Here is a 26,399-nt window from a genome sequence, read left to right on the forward strand (position 1 = left end):
CACCAAGCAACCTACTTGGTACTTTTTCAGCTGGGATCTCTCCAGAGATAAGCAAGACTGTGTGGGAGTTATGCAAAGCTACAGGGTAAAGGGGGGCATTTTAATTTGTGTAAGCATCAAGTTTTATTCCTTGGTGAGCAATTTAAGACGTTAAAAACAGAGCTGTTATAGACCATGAGAGAGAGAGAGAGAGAGAGAGAGAGAGAGAGAGAGAGAGAGAGAGAGAGAGAGAGTGTGTGTGTGTGTGTGTGTGTGTGTGTGTGTGTGTGCGCGCGCGCGCACGCGCACACGCCTGCAGTGGACTGACTCCCCGTCATACAACCCTTCTTTTCTGCTGTCAGAGTGATTTCTCTTCTGCTGTTGGGATAATTTGGTGACAAGTTTGAATGCTTTCTGTCTCAATACATGAGATGATTTTAATAGCATCTAGGAAAACATCAAGGACATCCAAGGATAATTTACTCCTAATCAGGACCTTGTAAGCCACCTTCATTCTGTAGCTCAGCTGGTAAATAATCCTCCAATGCGGGAGACCTGGGTTCGATCCCTGGGTTGAGAAGATCCCCTGGAGAAGGGAAAGGCTACCTACTCCATAATTCTGGCCGAGAGAATTCCATGGACTGTATAGTCCATGAGGTCGCAGAGAGTCAGACACAACTGAGCAACTTTCACTTTCATTCCTGAAAAGCAGACAGAATACAAATAAGACATAGTACTTTTTTGAAATGTATTTATTTATTTGGCTGCTCCAGGTCTTTGTTGCAGCACATGAATCTTTTAGTTGTAGCATGGGAACTATTAGTTGCGGCATGTGGGATCAAGCTCTCTGACCAGGGATTGAACCTAGGCCCCGTGCCTTGGGAGCATGGAGTCTTAGCCACTGGGCCACCAGGGAAGTCCCCAGACATAATACTTAATTTCAAGAAGTTACTGTCCAGTGGGACTTGGGTTGCTAGATAAAATACAAGAAGGCCAGTTCAATTTTAATGTCAGATAAGTATAATATATCCTGGGCTTCCCAGGTGACTCAGCGATAAAGAATCCTCCTGCCAATGCAGGAGACAGGGGCTTGATCCCTGGGTCAGGGAGATCCCCTGGAGAAGCAAATGACAACCCACTCCAGCATTCTTGCCTGGGAAATCTCATGGACAGAGGAGCCTGGTGGGCTATAGTCCGTAGGGTCCCAAAAGAGTCAGACACGGCTTAGTGACAAAACAATAAAAATATACTCAGGCAATCCTTAGACTTATACTGGTAGCTCAAATGGTAAAGAATCTCCCTGCAATGCAGGAGACTGGGGTTCTATCCCTGGGTTGGGAAGATCCCCTGCAGAAGGAAATAGCAACTCACTCCAGCATTCTTGCCTGGAGAATCCCATGGACAGAGGAGCCTGGTGGCCACAGTCTCTGGGGTTGCAAAGAGTTGGACACGACTGGGCAACTAACACTGACACCAAAAGATTATTTATTATTTAACAAAAATGCAAATATAACTAGATATCTTGCTGCTCCCCACCCACATATAACAAGAAAATGAGTATCCATGCAAATATAATACAATTCCAATATTGATTAGACAGTGAAAGTTACTTCATTAGAACTACAATGGAAGTGGTTTCAGAGGAAACAGAGGCCACATCTGATTGAGAAACTAAGGGAAAATGATGCAGGAGTAGAATGGGAGCTGAGCCTTAAAAAATGAGCACAATCTGGAAGAAGCAAGAATAGGGCATGCTCCAAGTAGGAGGAAAAAGTAGGAGACAGGAAAATATAGAGGAAATTTATTTCACCAGAGTATAGATTTGGCATCAAGCACACAAAGCTGAAAATGGATTGATGCAGACAGACTGAAGAGGCAGAGGCACTTAGGATTTTCAGCTTCATAGGTGTGATGGGAAATCGGATGGTTGCATAGGATCTGGGCATCAAGGAAGGTTAATCTGATAAGGGTCTATGAAATAGACTAGAAAGAGAAGATCAATTAGAAGTCTCTTCCAATGATCTGTGTCAGCTTTTTCTGTGAGTCACAGCTTTTTAGTGGGTTGTGAAATTGATTTAATTGCTCATGACTAGCACCTTTAAAGAATAAACCAGAAAAACAAAATTAAGAAATTTCAGTATATATCAGCCATCATCATATTTGTGTCACATTAATAGATATTTGTTTGGTGTGTATGTGTGTGTATCTGATGGATCATGATGGAAAATACGCTTCTTACAGAGTCACTGTCCAAAATGTTTGAAGGTCAGTGTTCTATGCAGAGGTTTGACAGTTGGTTTCTTTGCCTTGTGCTCACCGTCTTCTGAAGAACTCATTCTTTGCCACTGACTTTGGCAGTGACCGATCAGTGTTCTGTGTGATCCTTAGCTCAAACCAGGGTAAACATCTGACCCAAGAGGAACTATTGAGTTGACTGGAGCTAAACCAATCATCCCGTTCCTAGGAGGACACAGTCTGAACTATGCTGTTCAGTTACTCAGTTGTGTTGGACTCTTTGCAATCCCATGGATTGTGGCACACCAGGCTTCCTTGTCCTTGACCATCTCCCAGAGCTTGCTCAAACTCATGTCCATTGAGTCAGTGATGCCATCCAACCATCTCATCCTCTGTCATCTGCTTCTCCTCTTTCTTTCAATCTTTCCCAGCATGAGGGTATTTTTTAATGAGTCAGCTCTTTGCATCAGGTGGCCAAAGTCTTAGAGCTTCAGCTTCAGCATCAGTCTTTCCAATGAATATTCAGGATTGATTTCCTTTAGGATGGACTGCTTTGATTTCCCTGCAGTCTGAACTGTGGGCTGCGTTCATAAATACTTGTAGTCTGGTAGACCGTGGCCACATTAGGCCATTGGCAAACTGAAACCGCAGGTCAAGAGGGAGATGAGCAAATGTGAGAGGAACAACCCAGTCCTTAAGAGGCAGAGAGAGTTGAAACCCAGCAAAGTCACTGATGAACAGAGACTAATTTTGTGTTCTGAATGTCCACCTGTGATCCCCAAGTGCCCAAACTGTTGTTTCTGACCCTTACATATCTGTGAGATTACCTTTTAAAAAAATAATAATTTATTTGACTACTCCAGGTCTTAGCTGTGGCATGGAGGATCTTCAAGCTTCATTGCAGCATGGGGATCTTTAGTTGCGGCATGCAGGATCTAGTTCCCTGACAAGGGATTGAACCTGGGCCCCCTGCATTGGTGGCACAGAGTCTTAACCACTGGACTTCCAAGGAAGTCCTGAGATTGTATATCTTGTCTGTGTGTTTTATTTGCAATAAGTTTCCCGTTTTCTTAGACAAGCTTAAGCAGGTCCAGTTCTTTGTTACTAACTGGTCTGTCACTAAGGGAGAGTATGTGGGCAACAATAATGTTGATAGGTAAATATTTATTGTGGAAGTAGAGGGAAGGAGATGTGCTAAGAGGACCTGACAGCTGAATAATAATAATAAGAAGAAGAAGAAATTATTATACTTTATTTGCTACCTCTGTGTACTCAGAAAACAGCAGGACAGATACTCCACTGGTTGTGGCCATCATCAACATGAATCCCTGCCACCCTTCTGTAAGTTCTGTACTTTTGCAGATGTAGGTACTGAGTCTCCAAGAGATGACGGAAGTAGTCCTGGTCACCTCACTTGTAAGTGACAGAAGGGACTTGTCCAGGCTTATCACTCTCCATTCTTAGTGCTTGACCTCACTTGATGTGGCCAGTGAAGGGCAAAGAGAGAGAAAGGATGATAAGAAACACCGCCTTCCCGCCCCACCAGCCCCAGGGACCATGAAAGTAGCCCAGACTCTATCCGTATTGCTCTTTCCCTTTTCATGTCGTTTTCAAATTACATTTTAGCAGTAGTCAATCAATCATGCAGCAGGAGATGGTTTCCATATAATCCCAAATGAAGTGGAAACAACTATTATATAGTTAATTTGATCAGCAGTCACACAGGGAAGATTCACCGGAAAAAAAAAAAAGTTCTCCTTTAGAGGTGATTTCTCTTCTCTGATTACTGGTTTCAGTGCTACGCTAGCTCCACATGGAAGAGTAGCAAGGCCCGGGAACGACAGCAGCAGGTGCAGAGTGCTGTAACCCTTCAGCCCTCACATATCCTCCGGGTCTGATTGGCACTGTGTCTACACCCACTCCTTCTGGTGGCAATTACAGGAGGATACAGGGCTGCCGTTTATTGTCTTCCTGTGCCCAACCTTTAATGGCCCTTTCTCCTTCAGCATAGAATCCATTTCTTTAATATAATATTCAGGCTCCTCCAGAACCTAAAACTCACCTGAAATGCGAGACCTCCCAGCTTACATTCAGTAGTCCATTCATGCACCCATGCGTCTGTGTATTAATGTGTGTGTTTGTGATGCTGCTGCTGCTGCTGCTAAGTCGCTTCAGTCGTGTCCGACTCTGTGCGACCCCATAGATGGCAGCCCACCAAGCTCCCCTGTCCCTGGGATTCTCCAGGCAAGAACACTGGAGTGGGTTGCCATTTCCTTCTCCAGTGCATGAAAGTGAAAAGTGAAAGTGAAGTCAGTCGCTCAGTCGTGTCCGACTTTGCGACCCCATGGACTGCAGCCCACCAGGCTCCTCTGTCCATGGGATTTTCCAGGCAAGAGTACTGGAGTGGGTTGCCGTTGCCTTCTCCGGTGTGTTTGTGCAGAGAACATTTATTGTGTTCCTACTCTGTGCCATTCCTGTTGTAGCCAGTGGGCATTCTGAGAGTAATAATAATAATACTGAGGAGTATGATAATTAATATTTGTGAGTTGGTAACACCAGCCAGGTACTAGACAAAGCCATTTATTTGCAGTAACCAATTTTAAGATGTGGGTACTATTATCATCCATGCTGCAATCAAGGAACCCAGAAGTGAAAGAGACTGCCAACCCTCCTAAGGGCCACACAGTTAAGAAATGGCAGAATCAAGATTCAAACTCAGATCTATCTAACTCCAGAATCTGAATATTGAGCAGTTGTTTCCCAGTGTGTATACAGAATGAGATCTATTTAGTCCTGTCCACAAACAAGTACTCTAGAAGGAAAAAAAAAAGCCATGTAAATGTAATTAAATGTAAATAGAAATATCAGGATGGAAGTACAAAAAAAATGGATCAATCTCATCAAAGGGGTTGACTGGTCCCCCTCAGGGCCCAGCAGCAAATTTTTTTTTTTAATGTTATTGTATTTTCAATTGGAGAATAATTGCTTTGCAATATTGTGTTAGTTCCTGCCATACATCAACATGAATCAGTCATAGTAATACAGATGTCCCCTCCCTCTTGAACCTCCTTCTGACCTCCCACTCCATCCCACCCCTCTAGGTTGTCACAGAGCACCAGGTTTGAGCTCCCTGCATCATACAGCAAATTTCCACTGGCTATCTATTTTACATACAGTAATGTAAATGTTTCAGTGTTGCTGTTTCTATTCATCCCTCCCTCTCCTTCCCCCACTGTACCCACAAGTCTGTTCTCTATGTCTGAGTCTCCATTGCTTCCCTGCAAATAGGTTCATCAGTACCATCTTTCTAGATTTTATTTATATATATATATATATATGCATTAATATATGATATTTGTTTTTCTCTTTCTGACTTACTTCACTGTGTAATAGGCTCTAGGTTCATCCAGCTCATTAGAACTGACTCAAATATGTTTACTGACTGATTTTCAGCTGCCCAGAGTCCCCACCCAACTTCTTTCCATTTGTCTAATCACTCTGCTATTTTAAGGCAGAATATATCTTTCCTTACCTGTGGCAGACATTGCTAATCAAACAGGAAGCTCTTTTCTGCCTAGCCTGTGTATTCCTCAGAATGCTTATCAACACAGCCTTCAGGTCAACTTGTCATTAATTAGAGTTGGAACATAGACATATTTTGTCTCTCAATGCTAATCTACCTTGTTTCATGTTACAAATGAGGAAGTGGCGGCTTGAAGAGCCGAGGGTCACCCGGTGAGGTGAGACAGACCTAGATCTAGAAGCCAGGCATCCTCCCTTCCAATCCAGACTCTTCTTCCAACCCTGCCCCACTCCCCATCCTTAGTCTACCCCTGTGATCTATTGCCCATCATGATAAATGATGATCAATGAAGTCCAACTATGCAGAGAGGGAGAAAAGTAAAATACCAATTACTCAGTCCCGACAGACTGGGTGCCTGCTTGCAAGCTGCATGGGGATACACCTACGGAAAATGTCTTTAATTAGAGCCAGAATCTGATGAAAGGTTGGCAGTGCCTCTAAAATCTTTATTTTCATTTAAGTGCATGGAACACTATGCATGTATATCATTTCAATGCCATATTTGAGTTGAGGAATATTAAATATTTATTCTTCTTCAGTTACTGAGTAACACGCTGTTCAACTTTCCTATTTACTAACACAACTCGTTTATTTATTCCATGGCTGAATTTGTACTGGGATATTTGAAATATCACTTTTAGCAGATTCTTAGGTATGAAAAGAAAATGTCAACTTAGGAAGGCATAGAAATCATATATCCGTAAGATAAAGTGCGGGCCTAATCATGGTCGTTTAATTCTATGATGTTACAGGAAGGGCCCTTAGCATAAAGAAGATTGAGGTTTGAACTAAAATTCTGTTCTTGTCACCTGTATGAACTTGTTCCTTTCTGACTGATCTCTCTGATTCTTGTTCCTCATCTCTCTCAGAGGTGCAAGATTGGTATGAGATAAGGGACTATATTGTGTTTAACATTTTAATTCTCTTGCTAAAAATATTCTGTTTTTGCCTACTGTATGCTGAGGTAGTAAGAGCCAATAATTAGGAAGTACTTAATACATCCCAGGTCATATAGGTCTCTGCATCACGTGATCACTGTCCATGTGTTAGTTTGGGCATCCTCACTATGGAAGTGTCTGGGTCCCCAGGGTGAGCATCTTGAGAGAGAGATAGTGCCAGACAATGTGATCTGGCCTGGAAAGGAAGTCACAGATCATCACTTGTGCCACAGTTGATTGGCACAAGTCAACTGTGCCTGCCCAAATACAAAAAGGGAGAAATAGGCTCCATCATGGATAGAAGAGTAACAAAGTTCTCTTTGTGGAAGAATGTATGAGACTAGAAATATCACTAGTCCATTTCAGGGAAATATAATCTTTATAGAATGTAAGTGCCATGAAGGCAAGAAATGATGGATGTTTTTTCCATAAGTGGTACCCTTGTCTAGAAGAAAACTGATTCCTAGAAACTCAGAATGCATTTTTGTGGTGTGAATGAAAGAATGGTAGTTTATGAGGACTGTGACTTGCCGTAAACCTTGTTTTATGGAAGATGAAACTGAGACCCAGTGAGAAGAACAGATTGGTGCAAAGTTCAGTAAATCTGGCATTCCTGTTTCCATTTTCATGTTCTTTCCACGCCCCAAATTCTCCCTCTTTTGGGTGAAGTTACTGGGAAAGTCTGAGAGCTAAAAAACCTCATTATGATTTAATGTCTGGCGATAATGACCAATTTTGGAGCTCCTGGAGAGCTTCTGGAAGTAGCAACCCTTCTCCCAACAAAATATCGGCACTATAAATTGCTATGTGTTAAGAAGTTTGTGGGCGTGCACCATATTCATAGAAATAGCTGAAAACCGAGAGAACAAATATTACAGAATTGATTGCCCATGGCTCAACCCAGTGAGATTTGGATGGCCCTATATTGTGAGGTGCCAGTGGACCAAATGATGAGATATTTCAGAAGTACCATTGATTGCCCTCTGAATAAGATTTGAAGTAATTTGAGCCAAAAAGCAATCCTGCATTGGATCCTGGTGGAATATTTTTGCAGTTCCTGTTCAGTATATGTTTAGAAAGTAATTGCTAGGCTCATTGAGATGTTTTAGTGTTCTGGTTTCAGAAGTCTGCACAGTGTTTATGGCATCCAGTGAAACCAGTTTATTAGCAGATTAGTATTAGATGATACTATTAAATATCATCTAGAGTTCAAGGATAATAAATCAGAAGTCAGAGCAATACCCACAACATTTCCCAGTTAGAGTACAAATAAGATGAGAGATAAACAAGATAAAAACTTGTGAGCAACCATGGAATAGTGGCTAAACACATTGACTTTTCCACCAAGTTCTCTGGACTCAAATTGCTACTCCATTACCTACAGCTGTTTCAATTGTGTGGCTTGCTTAAGATTCTTTTCTCACAGTTCCGGTAATAGACATAATCATAGCATATACCTGTAATGTTGTTTGAAGATTATGAACATTAACAAATATAAAGTGTCTAGGGCAGTTCTTGGAATTTACCAATAGCCATGTGAATGTTAGCTGTGATTATTATTATGTGAAGAATTCATCCACCCAAACATTTGACCACCTCCCAACAAAGACTGTTGGTAAAGCTGAGACAAAAACTCTGACATTTTGCACCCAACCTCTATGCCTTGACATCTTCCACTAAGAAGATTCTTTTCTTCCTTTCCTGGGAACTGCATTCACAGTTATCATTCGTTGAAAAAGCTATCCATCATCAGGTGCAATAGATCAGACACTAGCAGATGGGGAGGAGCAGAAGTTCAGCTTCTAAGAACCATTGTCTGAGGTTTACTGAGCTGAGAAATTCCCCTAAAATTAGGCTGTGGGGGACAGAATGAGAGGAAGCAACCCAAAGTAGTCCCAAACTGGAAAGAATTAAAGATTGGGGGACATATGAGCCATCTGCATCTCCTTAATAAAAGAAGACTCCTGCTTCACTCCCCTGTGCTAGCTGGCTTAATGCTCTTCTCTGTGTTTGCCCAGTAACCTCCATGTATCAGTACATAGACAGAGGGTTCACCTGCCCTGATTTCTTTCCTAAATCCTCCTTTACATAGGAAAGCTGCTGAGAGTTCAAGCATTACTTCTTGCCTCTCCCTACAGAATCACTTGCAGACCAGGGAGAGGGAGACATCAAGCCTTGACACTGAGGAGAAATCTGTGTTGTCAAATCCATGTTACTTTGTGTAAAAATATATACTGCAATATTTTGGAATATTCCAATATTGGAATATAATATAGTGGAATATTACTCAGCTATGAAAAATGAAATAATGCCATTTGCAGCCATGGGAGTAAACCTAGAGTTCACTATGCTTAGTGAAAGAAGTCAGAAAAGACAAATACTGTACTTATATATAGAATCTGAAGTAATACAAATGAATGTATTTGCAAAACAGACTCATAGATATAGAAAACAAACTTGTGGGATGACCCAGAGAGATGGTATGGGGAGGGAGGTGGGAGGGGGCTTCAGGATTGGGAACTCATGTACACCCATGGTGGATTCATGTTGATGTATGGCAAAACCAATACAGTACTGTAAAGTAAAATAAAGAAATAAATAAATAAAAAGAAAACAAACTTGTGGTTACCAAAGGGAAGAGTAAATAGGGGAGCAACAAATTAGGAATTAACAGACACAAGCTATGTATATAAAATGGGCTTCCCTGGTGGCCCAGATGGTAAAGAATCTGCCTGCAATATGGGAGACCTGGGTTCAATCCCTGGGTGGGGAAGATACCCTGGAGGAGGCCATGGCAACCTACTCCAGTATTCTTCCCTGGAGAATTCCATGGACAAAGGAGCCTGACCGGCTACCGTCCATGGGGTCACAAAGAGTCAGACACGACTGAGCGACTAAGCACAGCACAGTATATAAAATAAATAAGCAGCAAGGATTTACTGTATAGCACAGGGAATTATATACCCAGTATCTTCTAATGACCTATAATGGAATTTAATCTGCCAAAATACTGACTCACTATGCTGGTACACCTGAAACTAACACAATATTGTAAATCAGATATACTTCAGTTTTTATTTTAAAGTTCAACATTAAAAAAAAAAAATCATTGAGCTTTGTTACCTGCTAAGCACTCTACTGAATTCTCTTAGCAACCTTCTGAAGTAGGTCCTAGGGCTGTACCCATTTCAAAGACAAGAAAACAATGCCTTAATGAAATTAAGTGACTTGCCTGAAGTAACACAAGAAGAATCAAGGCAAGATTCAGAGCGAGGTCTGCCCAGCTCCAAAACCCAAGATCTCGGTGAAACCATGACCGTAAATCAGAATTCTTATTGTACCCTGGATGCTCTAGCCCCACTTTCCTCTCTGACCTCCTCCCTCTCTCTCCCTCATGCCATTCCAGCTCCACTGGCCACCTCATTATTCCCTGAAGATGCCAAGCCCAGCCCTGCCTAAGGCTATGTCTCCAGCTGTTCTCTAGCTGGAACCTTTGTCTCCTAGAAGTCTGCTTCCTTCACACTCTCATCTTGAGTCTTTATTTACATCTCATCTTTCCCTGGGAATTATTTTGAACTGTTCATTCCTACAAACTGCCTCATCATCCTCCACTAACCCTGACCTCCTTAGCTAGCTCATTTTTTTTTTCTTTTCCAAACACATAACTTCCTTACAGACTTTATAATTTACTTTTTTTAAGATGTATTGTTTGTCTGTTTCTTCCACTAAGATGTAAGTGCAGTGAATGTAGGGACCCTTATTTGATTCATTGGTGGTCCCAAGCACCTGTAGCAGGACCTAGCACATAGTAGGTGTTCAATAAATTATTGTCAAATGGAATAAACAACCTTTTCTTACATGTACATTCGCCTTTCTTCAACCTTTCTCTCTTCTTATCCCTAGAAGTTTCCACATGCCTAAATTATGTTCCACAAAATCCTTGCTAGTATCTCCAACTGTTTGGAACTTGAGTACATTCTATTAATGTTTACATGTAACATTTTCCTTCACAGTCTTTCAGGATTTCCTTCCTTCCTTCTTTTCAAGATTTTATAAGCTTCCTACCATGTGCCTGGTATTCTCTCCCTTTCCAGAGATGAGATGGTGAAAGTGTCACAACCTTTGACCTCTTGAAGAGCACTGACTGTCTTAAGTCAGATACACCAAAAGGAGGCTCCAAAACCAGGATTCATTTGCAAGTGATTTCTTCAGTGCTCTTAGGATAAACCAGTGAAGAAATAGGGCTCAAGTCTTCCTACCTTCCTAAAACCATCCCAGACTTCTCTGGAGCCTTCCCTACTGGTTAATACATGCAGGTCACTGTTGGAGTTAATAAAAGTTAGATGCTAACCAGGAAATTTTTAAAAATCCATTGGCCAACCCTAAAAGGTATCAGAAAAGGAAGCTCCCATAGGGAAGCTATATATCATACTTTGGCAAAGTCTCAGCAATCAGACTGCTGCTGCTAAGTCGCTTCAGTCATGTCCAACTCTGTGCAACCCCATAGATGGCAGCCCACCAGGCTCCCCTGTCCCTAGCAAGAACACTGGAGTGGATTGCCATTTCCTTCTCCAATGCATGAAAGTGCAAAGTGAAAGTGAAGTCGCTCAGTCGTGTCCGACTCTTAGTGACCTCATGGACTGCAGCCTACCAGGCTCCTCCATCCATGGGATTTTCCAGGCAAGAGTTCTGGAGTGGGGTGCCATTGCCTTCTCCAGCAATCAGACTAAGTTAGGTCAAATCCCTACTCACACATTTCCAAGCTGTTTTTACTTTGGACAAGTTACTCATGCTCTCTGAACCTAAAATGTATCATGTGTTCAATAAAATACTATATCATAGAGTTTTCTTGGGGATTAAACAAGATAATGTACATAAAGCACTCAGTAAATGTTAGCTACAGCTGTAATGGCCACTACTAATAGCATTCTTTTATCTTAGTTATTTATTCAGCTTCCACCTTCCCCTGATACCTTTGTCTAAATGAAGTAAGTCAAAGTCACAAAGCAACTCATTATCTTTTTATTTTGACTACCCTCATGAGTTACAATAGAGAGAACCTTCACTTATTTGATTACACTGCTATTCAGAAATGTCAAGATTTACTAGTCAAGAATGGCAGAAATCAAATGAGTTTTCGTGATATTATGTTTAGTCATCACGGCTGGTGTAATCACATTGAACTGGGCTCTGAACGCCAATCTAACCTTAGCTATTTGGCAAGGTTAGTCATGATGATTGATTGCCTCCTGAGACTTGAGTCTTTCCTGTAGCTCCTAAGATGAGCGACCTCTTCCTGGGATAATCTGTTTTTCTCCAAAAGGTTGCCACTTTCAGATAATTACGTCAGTATTCCAAACCAAAGAAGTTTTTTAAAACTTCATAACATGCAACATGCTTAGCTTAAATTTAGGAGAGAACAAAATGATACACAGGGTTTCTGATCAGCTAGAATTAAACTGTATGCTCAACAGGGCCAAGGGGCATAATCATATTACCAAGAAATTCATATGCAACAACAGCACAATGCTTGGCAAATAGCTAACCACTAATTCACATGTGTGGGATGGATGGTTGTACTGATGGGTGGATGCTTGGATGAAGTATATTACAGGAAAGCCCAAAGTTTCTAATGAGAATGATAGTGCAGGTCTTAAGCCACTCTGAATCCTTTAAGGATCAAGGCAAGATACTAATTAATTTACCAAAATCCCCAGTTTGCCAGGCTAGTGGCTCTCTCAAGAAAAGGAAATCAGATTATATTACAAATACTGTAATTACCTTAACAGTCTTCCTCTGGGGATTTTTTTCCCCTTCTAATCTATACTACAAATCGTCTCTGAATTAATCTTCTTGGAATTTAATCTTTTATTAATTTATTCCTAACACCACCTATCATTTCTTTCTCCTACTCCTTCAACTCATTCATCAAAGATTTCAATTAGACAGAAATAACATTCTATTTAAGGCCGATATTTCCATTTCAATAGGAGCAGGTAATGCCCAAGGTAGAAATGTTTTAGAAAAGTACTGTTTGACCAGAATGACAAATAGCCCTCACAAACAATGTATTTACCCTTTCACTCTCTTTTTACTGCAAGCTGTTTAAACAGTTAGGAAGATCTCAGGAGCAAATAGCACCATCCAGTATTTGAGATCTCCCTATAGCAGGTGTCCAAAAAAAAAAAATAGACGCATGCAACTATTGTGAAAATAGAAATTGAGACTGATATCTGACTCTCTAAGAAAGCTAAACTTTTTCGCAACCCTTTTAGATTAGCTTGTTCTATTGTTAAGACCTTGTGAAATAATTAGTATCCATTTCTCAGAATATAATTTTATAACAATGATAATAATAGCATCTACCATCATCAAATACATATTTGATATATCAGCCACTATGCTAAAGGTTCTACATCTATCTGTTTATTGTAGTTATTGTTGGAATACCAGTTTCATAGATGGAGAAGCTGAAGCTCAGAAACATTGAGTAATTGGCCCCAAGGTCACCCACATGGCAAGGAGGAGGAGTATTCAAAAAGAATCTGTCTGACACGACCACCTGCTCTCTTAATCTCTGGTCATATTGACCTCATATATTTCCTCTAAATTGCAGGGGTTGGAAGGAGAAATGGCATGAATATTTCAACATTTCTTCTTTGATTCTTTCTATAAATATGGAGAACCTCTGCTCTGGGCCCTGTTAACCACTCTGATCAATAGATCAGTGAGTGTGGACAAAGGAGATGGGGAATGAATGCTAACATGTTAGCATTAAACTTGTATCAGGGCCTGTGCTAAGTGCTTTCCAATTATTTTTTTAACCACCATACAAGCACTACCCTTAACACAGTACCTGCCATGGAGCAAGTGTCCACTAAATACATGTGGAATCAGACAGCCAAGCTAATCTTTCAAAGTGGAGAGCATCACGTAACAGATTAGGGGGTGCCACAATAGTCATTCTCTGTTCCTTTCCACAAAATTTATAGTGACTGAACTTCTGAATCAGGGGAGCTATTAAAGTATTCTTCATGAACATCTACTGTTTAGCTGGAAAAACAATAATGTCAAATGTGAATTTTTTTTCCGACTGTAGATATAGCTTAGGTTAACCTCTGTATGTGTGCTTAGTTGCTCAGTTGTGTCTCTTTGTGACCCCATGGACTGTAGCCCACCTGGCTCCTCTGTCCATGGGATTCTCCAGGCAAAAATGCGGGAACAGGTTGCCATTCCTCCTCCATGCGATCTTCCCAACCCAGGGATGGAACCCATTTCTTTTGTGTCTCCTGCATTGGCAGGCAAATTCAAATAATGGCCCAATATATGTTAGTTAAAAGAATGTGTGGGATCTGCAAGAGGGTCCAGAGTCAAATTTTACAGATTATTTTTCAAAATAGGTGTTCCAGAGTGCAAAGGAAATGACTGGAGTGGTCCCATACACATGGTGAGGTAAGGGAGCTGCACTCTAGGGAGAGAATTTAAACACTAGGACTGGATTTCTCACACCTTGTCTAGCCCATGGCAACCTATACAAATATGAAGCAAGCTTCTATAGGATAGAGAAGATCTGCTGACCAGTCCATCCCTCACATTAATGTCAAAATGTTCCTCCTCCCTGCCTGCCAGCACAGCAGTCCTGCCCCCTTTCCAGATGCCCACAGGAAGCCATCTTTTGTGAACACTTGGCTCATAGTCATACATCCCTCTCATTCCTACCCTTTTCTTTTAATTCTCCAGGTATTTGAGAGTAATGGGTGGAGAAAGAGAACCAGAGCTAAGATTATTTACCTATTAGAAGAAAAATGTCACCAGCCAGAAACATCTTCTTAGTGGTCATGACTTCCTGCAATCAGAGGATTAATATGAAAAGAACAAAACTAGGAATGTTATTTGCCAAGTCATACAAGACCTAAGAGGGCTTCCCTGGTTGTATCAGTGGGAAAGAATTCACCTGCCAATGCAGGAAACTGAAGAGAGGAGGGTTTGATCCCTGGGTTGGAAAGATCCCCTGGAGGAGGGCATGACAACCCACTCCAATATCCTTTTCTGGAGAATCCCACAGAAGAGGCTGGCAGGCTACAGTCTATGGGGTCGCAGAGTTGGACACACAAAGTGACTTAGCACACACGCAGGCATGAGTCCTAAGAAATATTTTGTCCTCATAGGAGCCACAGAAAAACCATAGACAAAGGCAATAAGGCCACAATTCAAGGCCAGTTCAAAGCAGTCAACATTGATACACTTCTGAGTACGTTGAAATCCTTTCTAAAATACAGGAAGACTTGAGAAGTTGTCACAGGATGCAGGGGACTGAGATGCAAAACCAGAGATGTGGGGAGTAAAGTAAAACTAAATACAATGGAAAGTCCTATATTGGATCCTGGAACAGAAAGAAGACATTAATTGGAAAACTGGTGAAATCCAAATAAAGTCTGGAGATGGTTAATAATGAATCAATGTCACAAAGTTTCTCAGTTTTGACAGCTATACCATGGTAACATACAGTGGGGGAAAATAGATTAGAGATACATGGAAACCACCTGTAACTATCTTTGCAACTTTTCTGTAAATCTAAAATTATTGGCAAAATAAAAATTTAACTGAAAATACCCTTTAGAGCCCACTGCAATGTTTTGCAATGATCTCCCGATTCAATTTCTCTTCCCCTGTCACCATAGCAACCTGCATCCTATGACAAATGATGGGGTTGCGTGAGAGGAGGAAGAAGCAAGCAGGCAAGTTGACCTTGGTTCCCAATCAAAGAACTTTTCCTACAGAGGATTCCTACAGCAAGTTTGTTTTTTATTGTTGATACTTGGTATCTTGGGATATTTAACATCTGCCCACAAACATGGGAAATATTCCAGTTTACTCTCCTGATTGTCTTGGCATTTAAGGACATTGCTTAGTAATATGTGCTGTGCTTCATTTCAAGAACCAACAGTTATGCAGATGTTCAGTTCAGTTCAGTCGCTCAGTCGTGTCCAACTCTTTGCGACCTCATGAATCGCAGCACCCCACACCTCCCTGTCCATCACCAACTCCCGGAGTTCACTCAGACTCACGTCCATCTAGTCGGTGATGCCATCCAGCCGTCTCATCCTCTGTCGTCCCCTTCTCCTCCCACCCCCAATGCCTCCCAGCGTCAGAGTCTTTACCAATGAGTCAACTCTTTGCATGAGGTGGCCAAAGTACTGGAGTTTCAGCTTTAGCATCATCCCTTCCAAAGAAATCCCAGGGCTGATCTCCTTTAGGATGGACTGGTTGGATCTCCTTGCAGTCCAAGGGACTCTCAAGAGTCTTCTCCACCACCACCGTTCAAAAGCATCAATTCTTCGGTGCTCAGCGTTCTTCACAGTCCAGCTCTCGCATCCATACATGACTACTGGAAAAACCATAGCCTTGACTAGATGGACCTTTGTTGGCAAAGTAATGTCTCTGCTTTTCAATATACAAATGTTAACATAACATAAATGTACAAGTCCCATAGGGAAAAGGGCTGAACTTTCTAAGAAAAAGACAGTGGGGGAGATCCTAACCTTAGATAGGAAATCTCAAAAGTTAGAAAGCTATTACAATGTCCAACTTAGAGATCAGAGAGAAATAAAAAATTGCTGGCTAAATTCTAATGCTTTCAGAGAGAGGAGAAGAGATGCGAAAAGCTCTCACAACTGGGAAAAATCCAGAAAGTATTCAGGATATTGGATGCTGTCTTCTGATAATTCTATTGCTTAACATCAACTATTTATTTACTAAATTCCCACTGTGTGCTAACTGGATTCATATATATATATATATATATATATATGATCAACACACATGATTGGAAGACTCTGATGTTGGGAAAGATTGAGGGCAGGAAGAAAAGAGGATGACAGAGGATGAGATGGTAGGATGGCATCCACTGACTCAGTGGACTTGAGTTTGGGCAGACTCTGGGAGATAATAGAGTTCAGAGAAGCCTGGGATGCTGCAATCCAGTTCAGTTCAGTTCAATCACTCAGTTGTGTCTGACTCTTTGTGACTCTATGGACTGCAGTGTGCCAGGCTTCCCTGTCCATCAGCAACTCCTGGAGCTTGCTCAAAATCATGTCCATCGAGTTAGTGATGCCATCCAACCTCATCCTCTGTCATCCCCTTCTCCTCCTTCCTTCCATCTTTCCCAGCATCAGGGTCTTTTCAGATGAATCAGTTCTTCGCATGAGGTGGCCAAAGTATTGGAGTTTCAGCCTCAGCATCAGTCCTTCCAATGAATATTCAGGACTAATTTCCTTTAGGACTGACTGGTTTGATCTTCTTGCAGTCCAAGGGACTCTCAAGAGTCCTCTCCAACACCACAGTTCAAAAGCATTAATTCTTCGGCACTCAGCTTTCTTCACAGTCCAACTCTCACATCCATACGTGACTACTGGAAAACCCATATCTTTGACTAGATGGACCTTTGTTGGCAAAGTAGTGTCCTTGCTTTTTAATATGCTATCTAGGTTGGTCATTGTTTGTCTTCTAAGGAGTGAATGTCTTTTAATTTCATGGCTGCAATCCCCATCTGCAGTGATTTTGGAGCCCCCCAAAATTAACGTCTATCATTGTTTCCACTGTTTCCCCATCTATTTGCTGCTGGGGTCCAGCCCTGGTGGATCCAGGGTAATTCGAAGGGGAGACGGAATCAGCATCCTAGGAAAAACTTATTTAATTACAGATATAAAGAGAAATTAGAAAAGAATAGTGTAGTAGGAAAATTAATGGAGAAAAAGAGGCTGAATAACTTGGTTTACATGGAATACCAATAAAACTCCAAGACAAGGAATTTGCACCACCTACGTAGGCCACAGGCATCTTTCTGTTCTCCCCAAGGAGAGGAGGCACTGAGGCCTCCCCGGTCCAATCTTAGAAACCCAGGCAAAATTAGCAGGCTTGGTGAGTACCCACGTTCCAGATGGGAATTCAGCCAGAAGGGGAAAGAAAGAATGACATGGGGGAATCAGTCTTTCCAGAAACTGATCCGATTTCTTTATTTTCAGGTTTGCTTATACACTTTTTGTTCTACATAGGGGTGAATACAGACTTACGCGTGGTCAGCAGACTTGACCCTTGTCAAAATCAGATGCTTCATATAAAATTATACAAAGGTCTTAGGGGTTTTACATCATCTTCTGGCCATAAGGCCTGCTGACATTTTATGGCCCTTTCTGATAACAGTCAGTCAACTAGAAAACTTATTTTTTCCAGGGGTGATTTTTTCTTAAACCAGACGCCACCCTCCAAATAAAGTTGCATTCCTATAGGGTAAGGGTGTAGTGGGTTACAATCAAGAAAGGGAATTTACTTAGCCTAAGGTTTAACATGATTAATCTTAAAGGTTAATACTTATTTCTCCTATATGCTAGTTATATTCATTATAAGGGCAGGGAATATGGAGATTTAGCAGCAAATATTGGCTCAACAAATGAAAAACCCTTCACCAATATAATTTCTAATCAACCCACTATACTATACTAATAATGTTCTAACTTTTCAAAAGAGTCTGTATTTAGAAAGCTTTAAAGCATCTCGTGCCTCTCACGGTTGGGAGGCTGTAAACAATCACATGTGGCCGGACGAACCTGCTCAGGCAGGCTAGAGAAACTTCAGAGGAGTTTGTAAGTTGAAACACTTGTCACACCTAGGAATTTTTATTAACTGGAACTGCAAATTAACTCCTTCTCCGAGAGAGGTGGTGGGGGAACAGCCCCCCATAAAGTCAGAGGTATAGGTGAGAGCATAAAACAGACTCTGGTTTTGGGGGTAGATGCTTGGGAACAGGGGGTCTCCTGAGACTCGATCTCACCTTTGCATAATGCCAAGCCTCCTTAATCATGGCCTTTGCCATGGGTGGAGTTCCTCATGCTGGCTCCCAGCAATTTGCCGTGAATTGATGGGACTGGATGGAGTCGCAAAGAGTTGGACACGACTGGGCGACTGAACAACAACATATACATGATTCTTTTCACTTAAAGTTTTGGGGAACTTAATAAATTGCCCAACAGAGGTATCTTATTTGCTAAAATGTATGTGATTCCTCCAAATAGGGGATAAAACCAAAAACTATGATGCAAGCTGGATTCAGCATAAACTGAAGGAAGTATGTGAACTTTAACATTTGATAGACAAGTTGTTTTTTATTTTAAATGTAACGTAATAGAGAATAGTGTGACCACTTTTGTAATATGTTTGGAGTAGAAATGGTGCACTCCATTTTAACACTTATAGCGGAGAAGACAATGGCACCCCACTCCAGTACTCTTGCCTGGAAAATCCCACGGATGGAGGAGCCTGGTAGGATGCAGTCCATGGGGTTGCGAAGAGTCGGACACAACTGAGCGACTTCACTTTCACTTTGCACTTTCATGCATTGGAGAAGGAAATGGCAACCCACTCCAGCGTTCTTGCCTGGAGAATCCCAGGGATGGGGGAGCCTGGTGGGCTGCCATCTATGGGGTCACACAGAGTCGGACACGACTGAAGCGACTTAGCAGCAGTGGCAGTCATCCACGTGTCCATGTGGATGAGTTCCAGGAGCCCTCTTGGATACCAAAATGCTCAAATTGCTTATATAAAATGGCATGGTACAGTCAGTCTTCTGTATGCCTGAAGTGAAACCTCAGGATGTGGAGAGCAGTTTGCATATATTGTTTATGTCTATGTGTATATGCATGTGGTGAGTTGCTTCAGTCATGTCCAGCTCTTTGCAACCCTATGGGCTGTAGCCTGCCAGGCCCCTCTGTCCATGGGATTCTCTAAGCAAGAATACTGGAGCAGGTTGCCATGCCCTCCTCCAGGGGATCTTTCTGACCCAGGGATCAAACCCACGTCTCTTACATCTCCTACATGGGCAGGCAGATTCTTTACTACTTCCACCACCAGGGAAGCCCTTATGTGTATATATACACATATAAATATATACACATAGACATATACCACACACACACACATACACACACACATATATATATACATATACACTTATATAGATCTTCCTCGACTTACAGTGAGGGTATATCCTGGTATACGCATCATCTTAAATTGAAAATATCACAAGTTGAAAATGCATTTAATATACTTAGCCTACCAACCATCATAGTTTACCCCAGCCTACTGTAAACATGCTTTAGAGCACTTACAGTAACCTACAATTGAGCAAAATCATGTAACGTAAAGCCTAGTCTATAATACAGTGGTGACTATCTCATGTAACGTATAGAATACTGTGCTGAAAATGGAAAGCACAGTGGTTCGGTATAGAATGGTTGTACATGTATGAGTCGTTTACCTGGTGATTGGGTGGCTGACTGGGAACTGCAGTGGCTGTTGCTGCTCAGCATCATAAGGGGACATGCACCACACATGGCCAGCCTAGGAAAAGATCCAGATTCCAAGTACTGTTTCTATTGAATGCTTATCCCGTTGGTATCGTGGTAAAGTTGAAACACTGTAAGTTGAACCATCACAAGTCAGGGACCATCTCTGTGTGTGGCATGGAAGGCTTAGCCCGCTTCTTTACTGCTAGCCAAAGAATTAAGTCAGTGAATCTGATATTATCTCCATTTGAAATATTAAATAAATGAAATATTTTTTCAAAAGAGAAAGGAGGAAAGGAAACAAGTAAAAGAAGAGGGAGAAGAGGAGGAAGGAGGCAAGGGAAGAAGAGAGGGAGAAGGGAAGGGAAGAACAGATTTGTTAACAACAAAGACTGCCAGGGACTTCATTTAGTACACCAGCATTTCTTCTCCCACTCAAAATGCTTCAGTGTTCCTTTTCCAGGAATACTGAATTTAAGAAACATTCCCACAGTTTTAAGATGCTTTATATGAAGGAAGAAAAATAATAGACGTATCTCTTTGGTCCTTGTCACAGGAACCCTTCCGCTAGTCTTTGGCATTGCCCTCCTGAAGGAGAACTTTAGCAGGTGACAGTCCAGCCTCACCCTTTATGGGGAGGTTGTTTCTATATTTAGTCATAAGAGGCTGGTTCTGAAGATTGGAAGATTATCAGTTGGACCTGGGCTAGACTCTCAGGTAACGCTGGCCAGAAGTGACGTGCACAGACAGTTGTTTCCTTAAATCACCTTCTTTGCCCTTTGTTATTGACTTTATTTTATTGGATTAAAAAAAATAATAAGTACAATATGTATGTATCAGGACAAGACACACAAAAGTTAATAATACGCTCTTCCTTCCAAGGCTCCCTCCCCATACCCTCTGGGTAACCAAGCCAGTGTTAATGGATTACCAGGTAGTAACTATCTACTAACCTGTTAACTAACTTTCAACATGTGCTAACATGTGCTCATTCAAACGTGTAAAAACAAATGCTCACAAATAGGTTTTGGACGTAGTATTTTACAAAAATGGGATCATATCCCTCACTCTACTCTGAAGCTCTTTTTTTTTTTTTTCATTCATTTGACAGTTACATCATGAAGATTCCTTTAGGCTAATACACAGAGATTAATGCACTTAAAAAAAATTTTTCAGCTATGTTGTGCTTGATAGAATAAATGTGTCATAATTTAATCCTCTATCAGCGGACTTGGTTTCCTGCTTTCTTTCCCACTATAATGTTACAGTAAATATCTATCTCTATATATTTACATATTAGGTATCTATATTTTTATGTATTAATAAATTATATACATAGATGCTTTATTTCTGTAAGAAACATACCCCCAAAGAGATTAATTTTTCAAGGAAGCAACCCACTTTGCAATCCAGATGTATAGGCTATTATAACTACAAGTAACAATTGTTCCTCTTAATATTTAGGACCCCTTGAGGGTCATATAGTAACATAAAATAGAATGATCAGCAGAATTCCAAGTGAATTTATTGACACAAATACACTTTACATCAGGGCTTCCCAGGTGGCTCAGGGGTAAGGAAACCACCTGCCAGTGCAGCAGACACAGAAGACACAGGTTCGATCCCTGGGTCGGGAAGACCCCCTGGAAAAAGAAATGGCAGCCCACTCCAGTGCTTTTGCCTGGGAAATCCCATGGACAGAGGAGCCTGGCGGGCTACAGTCCATGGGGTCGCGAAGAGTCAGACACGACTTAGCAACTGAGCACTCACGCACACACACACGCTTCATATCACAGGGCCAAGCACAGTCCCCAGCTGACTGTGGAAAGAGGTTTTCACAGGGAATTCAGATATGAAAGTGTGATGGTAAACTTCACTAGGCCCTTCGTCATGGCCCGTTCTCAGCATCGTGACAACTTCTTAGTAAAGAGAATAGGCAAAGTGATTTTTTAAATTTTATTTGTTTTGTACTTTGCTGCTTCTTTGTTGCTCTGCAGGCTTTTCTCTAGCTATGGCAAGTGGAGGCTACCCTCTAGGTGCAGTGTTTGGGCTTCTCATTGCAGTGGCTTCTCTTGTTGTGGAACACAGGCTCTAGGTGCATGGGCTTCAGTAGTTGGCAGGATTCTTAACCACTCGACCTCCAGAGAAGTACGGTAAAGTGACTTCTAATAGTACATCAGCCAGTGCGTGCTGTCTCCTCCTTAAAATGCTAAGCTTATGCGTCACTAGTTAATTCCTATTTGGAAGAATCAAAGGTAACTAAATGTTTTTAAAAAGTGAGACTGGACCCTTTTTTGGGGAGGGGAGCAGACTTCACGCAGCCTTGGGAAACAGAAGCAGTTTAAGAGTCAGGGGCAATACAGATAGCAAAGGGAAAGCCAGTTTCGTCTGCAGTCTTGGATCTCAAGAAGGCTTGTTAGGTAAAGGGGAGAAGATCGTTCTCTTAAACTGGAACCCAGTTGACATATTAGATATCTTATAATGAATAACAATTCCTTTATGGTCATTAATGTTATACTTCAACTGAAGTCATAGCACAGAGATGGCTATGAAAATGTATCTTGAGGGCTTTAAACACCCAGCAGAGAAGAATTTGAACTGGGAAAGTCTTCCCTTCTGCTCAGTGTAATGAAAACTCTCTGGAGTAGAACTCAGAAGATCTCAGTAACATTGAGAAATTCATTGAAATTCTCTGAGTTTCCATTTCTTTTCTGCAAAATGGGGCTAATACCGCCCCCTGACCCCTGAGCTAATAGCTGGCTGCAGTCAAAGAAATAACACACCTGAAAAAACATTGAAGGCAAAGATAGATGTTAAGAATACAGACTCTGCAGTTATCCAACCTCTGTGGCTTTCCTGGTTCCTCCTGGGTAATCTTGACCCCATTACTCGCCCTCTGAGCTTCAGCTTCCAAAAAGGGGATAATATACCTACCTCGATTTAAGAATGTAATATAGCCACTGATTTAAGAATGAGATGGGATCATGCCTTCAACAGTGCAAGCACAGTGCCTGGCACATAACGAGATCTCAGTAATTCAAGCTATTATTTGTAAAGTGCTACTCAATTGTCATCTCCAGTAGCATACTGGGCACCTACTGACCTGGGGAGTTCATCTTTCAGTGTCCTATCTTTTTGCCTTTTCATACTGTTCATGGGGTTCTCAAGGCAAGAATGCTGAAGTGGTTTGCCATTCCCTTCTCCGGTGGATATGAGAGTTGGACTATAAAGAAAGCTGAACGCCGAAGAACTGATACTTTTCAATTGTGGTGTTGGAGAAGACTCTCAAGAGTCCCTTGGACTGCAAGGAGATCCAACCAGTCCATCCTAAAGGAGATCAGCCCTGGGTGTTCTTTGGAAGGAATGATGTTGAAGCTGAAGGAGCTGACTCATTGGAAAAGACCCTGATGCTGGGAAAGATTGAGGGCAGGAGGCGAAGGGGATGACAGAGGATGAGATGGTTGGATGGCATCAACGACTCAATGGACATGGGTTTGGGTGGACTCCAGGAGTTGGTGATGGATAGGGAGACCTGGTGTGCTGCGGTTCAGGGCTCACAAAGAGTTGGACACGACTGAGCGACTGAACTGGACTCAAATGTGATAATCCTTCAAAGAAGCTCTAATTTTTTTTTTCTGAGGTTCCTTAAGCATTTCTTTCATTCAGTAGTTGCTTTTCTTCCTCTTGTGAGGACACTCTCTTCTTACCAGGACACAGTGACTCTGTCTCTGAGAGAGAAATAGGGGCCTCAGTGCTAGAATCAAGGCTGCAGAAAAGGGTTGAGAACATGAGATCCGGCTTGTGGTTTGATTGGAAACAAGTGGTCAGGAGCCCTTGGGCCATTCTGCAGGCCCCAGTGTGAACCACATTAGCTCCTGACTACTCTGGATCCCAGAACAAACCCAGAGATTAAAGGACAACAGGTAGGGCCCAATGTGAATAGAGGAATGTTTGAAGCCTCCCTAGAATCATCTAGGAAGGTGTGGTCTATTGAGAGTTGGCTCAGGATATAGTCTTGTTGTTTTTTAACAGAAGGGCGACTCCTGAAGGCTGGAGAACTAGGGTCATCCAAGTTATGTAATCATCATAAGAGTGACCACAGCAGCTGCCAATTCTTGGCCATCCGCAGATGCTATGTCAAGGACATCAGTGCTGATAGAAGGCAGGTGGTATTGCCTCCACTTTACAGGTGAGAATCTGAGGCTCAAGCCACTTACCTGAGGTCCTACCGTAGGTATGTGGTGATCTGGGGTTCAGATCAGGATCTTTACATCTCCAAATAGTGGGCTTTTTAACACACAAGCAATATCTTGTAGGATATCAAGCCAGAGTTTTATATATGCATCCTCACTTTTGCCAGGATCTCCTGCCAACAATGCAACCAGATTCCCTGCTTTAAAACTCTTAGCAGTATGGCTGAGTCACCCTGCTCTCACCTGAAACTATCACAGTATTGTTAAATGACTATACTCCAATATAAAAGTTTATTTAAAAAAAAAGCTCAAAGCAGAACTTTGGGGAAAGGGTGCATTTACTGGCTGTTGACTCCTGCCTGATATGACTGTAGTGATGCCCAGAAAAGAGAGGGTGTAAAAGGAGCGGGCAGAGAAAGATGGCCACCTTAGTGGGTGGGAATGCTCCATGGAAAACAGTCAGTTCCACTCCAAGAATGGTATTTAGAATTCATCTGCTACTGCTGCCTAATAGAATTTTCTGTCAGGAATGGAATTGTTCTGTAATACATCTGTACTAGCCTCATGTGGCTATTGAACACCTGAACTATAACTAGTGAGCTGACTAATTCAATTCTTATTTCATTTTAATAAACTTTAATTTAAAGAGGCATATGTGACCAGTAACACATGGACAGTGCAGGTGTAGACCATCTCTCTGCTGCCCAACATGGTTCTGTCAAAACTATGAGTCAGGGAGATAGAACCCTAGAAGGGGCTATGAAGTCAGACTGCCTGAGCTGGAATTCCAGCTCATTATTTCTAGAAAGGGCTGTGAGGTCAGACTGCCTGACGTTGAATTCCAGCCCTTGCATCTCTATGCCTCAGTTTCCTCATCTGTAAAATAGAGATTACAAATCATAACTGCTTCATAGGGTTATTGTGAGAATTAAATGGTTTAAGGTTTTAAAAGTACTTTTTACATAGTACCCAGAATAGAGTAAAATGATAAAGGTACAGAAATGAACAATATCTATTCCCTACCCTCAAGAAGCTTGTATACCACCTCTGTGCCTTTAGGACTTTATTCCACTGCCCATAATCCAGTCAGTCAAAATCGTATGCATAGACCATCAGTATGAATAGATAGCATATTTGAATGCTATATGAATAGCATATATGATAGCATATATGAATAGATAGCATATTATACAGATCAGCATATTTGCTGTGTGTGTGTGTGTGTATGTGTGTGTGTGTATGTGTGTGTATGTGTGTGTGTGTGTATGTGTGTGTAGACACTCACTCAATAGTGGCAATTTTTCTCTTGTTAAATAAGATCTTGTGATATGTAAGAGCTAAAATAGACCAAACTGCTGGACTCAACTCTCCAGCAGTACAAGCAGGTGGTGTACCATGACAGGGTTTGCTTTTTACTTGTCTTCTTTTGGCCATATTTCAGAGGCTTCATGAAATATAGGATTGTCAGGGTCCTGGGGGTTGTGGCTGGCTCTCAAATCCAGAAGTCTGTTAGGGACCTCACAGTCATCCTTTGTTTTGGCTAATTGAATAATATGTACTAGGGTTGTTTTACTTCCTCCTCCTCCTGAGATGCATTGATTTTTCTTCCAAGGACCAAACCCTTATTTTCCTGGGGGAGCCACGTCTTCTCATCACAGTTCACATCCTTTAGTGGGTGATTCTGACTCTAAGAGAAGGCATGTGATTATGGATTAGCCAATCAGAGCACTCATGCCCTAAGCCATGGTGATAGAGCATAAGTGGCATTTGGCCCAAATCAATCCAAGGAAGTTGAAGTCGAAAATTTTGCAGGACTCTTAGGAAGAAAGAACATTTGTTTTCAAAGGACTTCAATTGAAAGGATATTATCTAGACTTGGAGAGGACATTACACAGAGAAGGGCTGACCTGGAGTAAAATCTGCTGCTGCTGCTGCTGCTGCTGCTGCTGCTGCTGCTGCTGCTGCTGCTAAGTTGCTTCAGTCGTGTCCGACTCTCTGTGAACCCATAGACAGCAGCCCACCAGACTCCTCCATCCACAGGATTCTCCAGGCAAGAAGGCTGGAGTGGGTTGCCGTTTCCTTCTCCAATGCATGCATGCATGCTAAGTCGCTTCAGTCGTGTCTGACTCTA

This window comes from Capra hircus, chromosome 22, assembly GCF_001704415.2.
Source record: "Capra hircus breed San Clemente chromosome 22, ASM170441v1, whole genome shotgun sequence".
Classification (NCBI taxonomy): Eukaryota; Metazoa; Chordata; class Mammalia; order Artiodactyla; family Bovidae; genus Capra; species Capra hircus.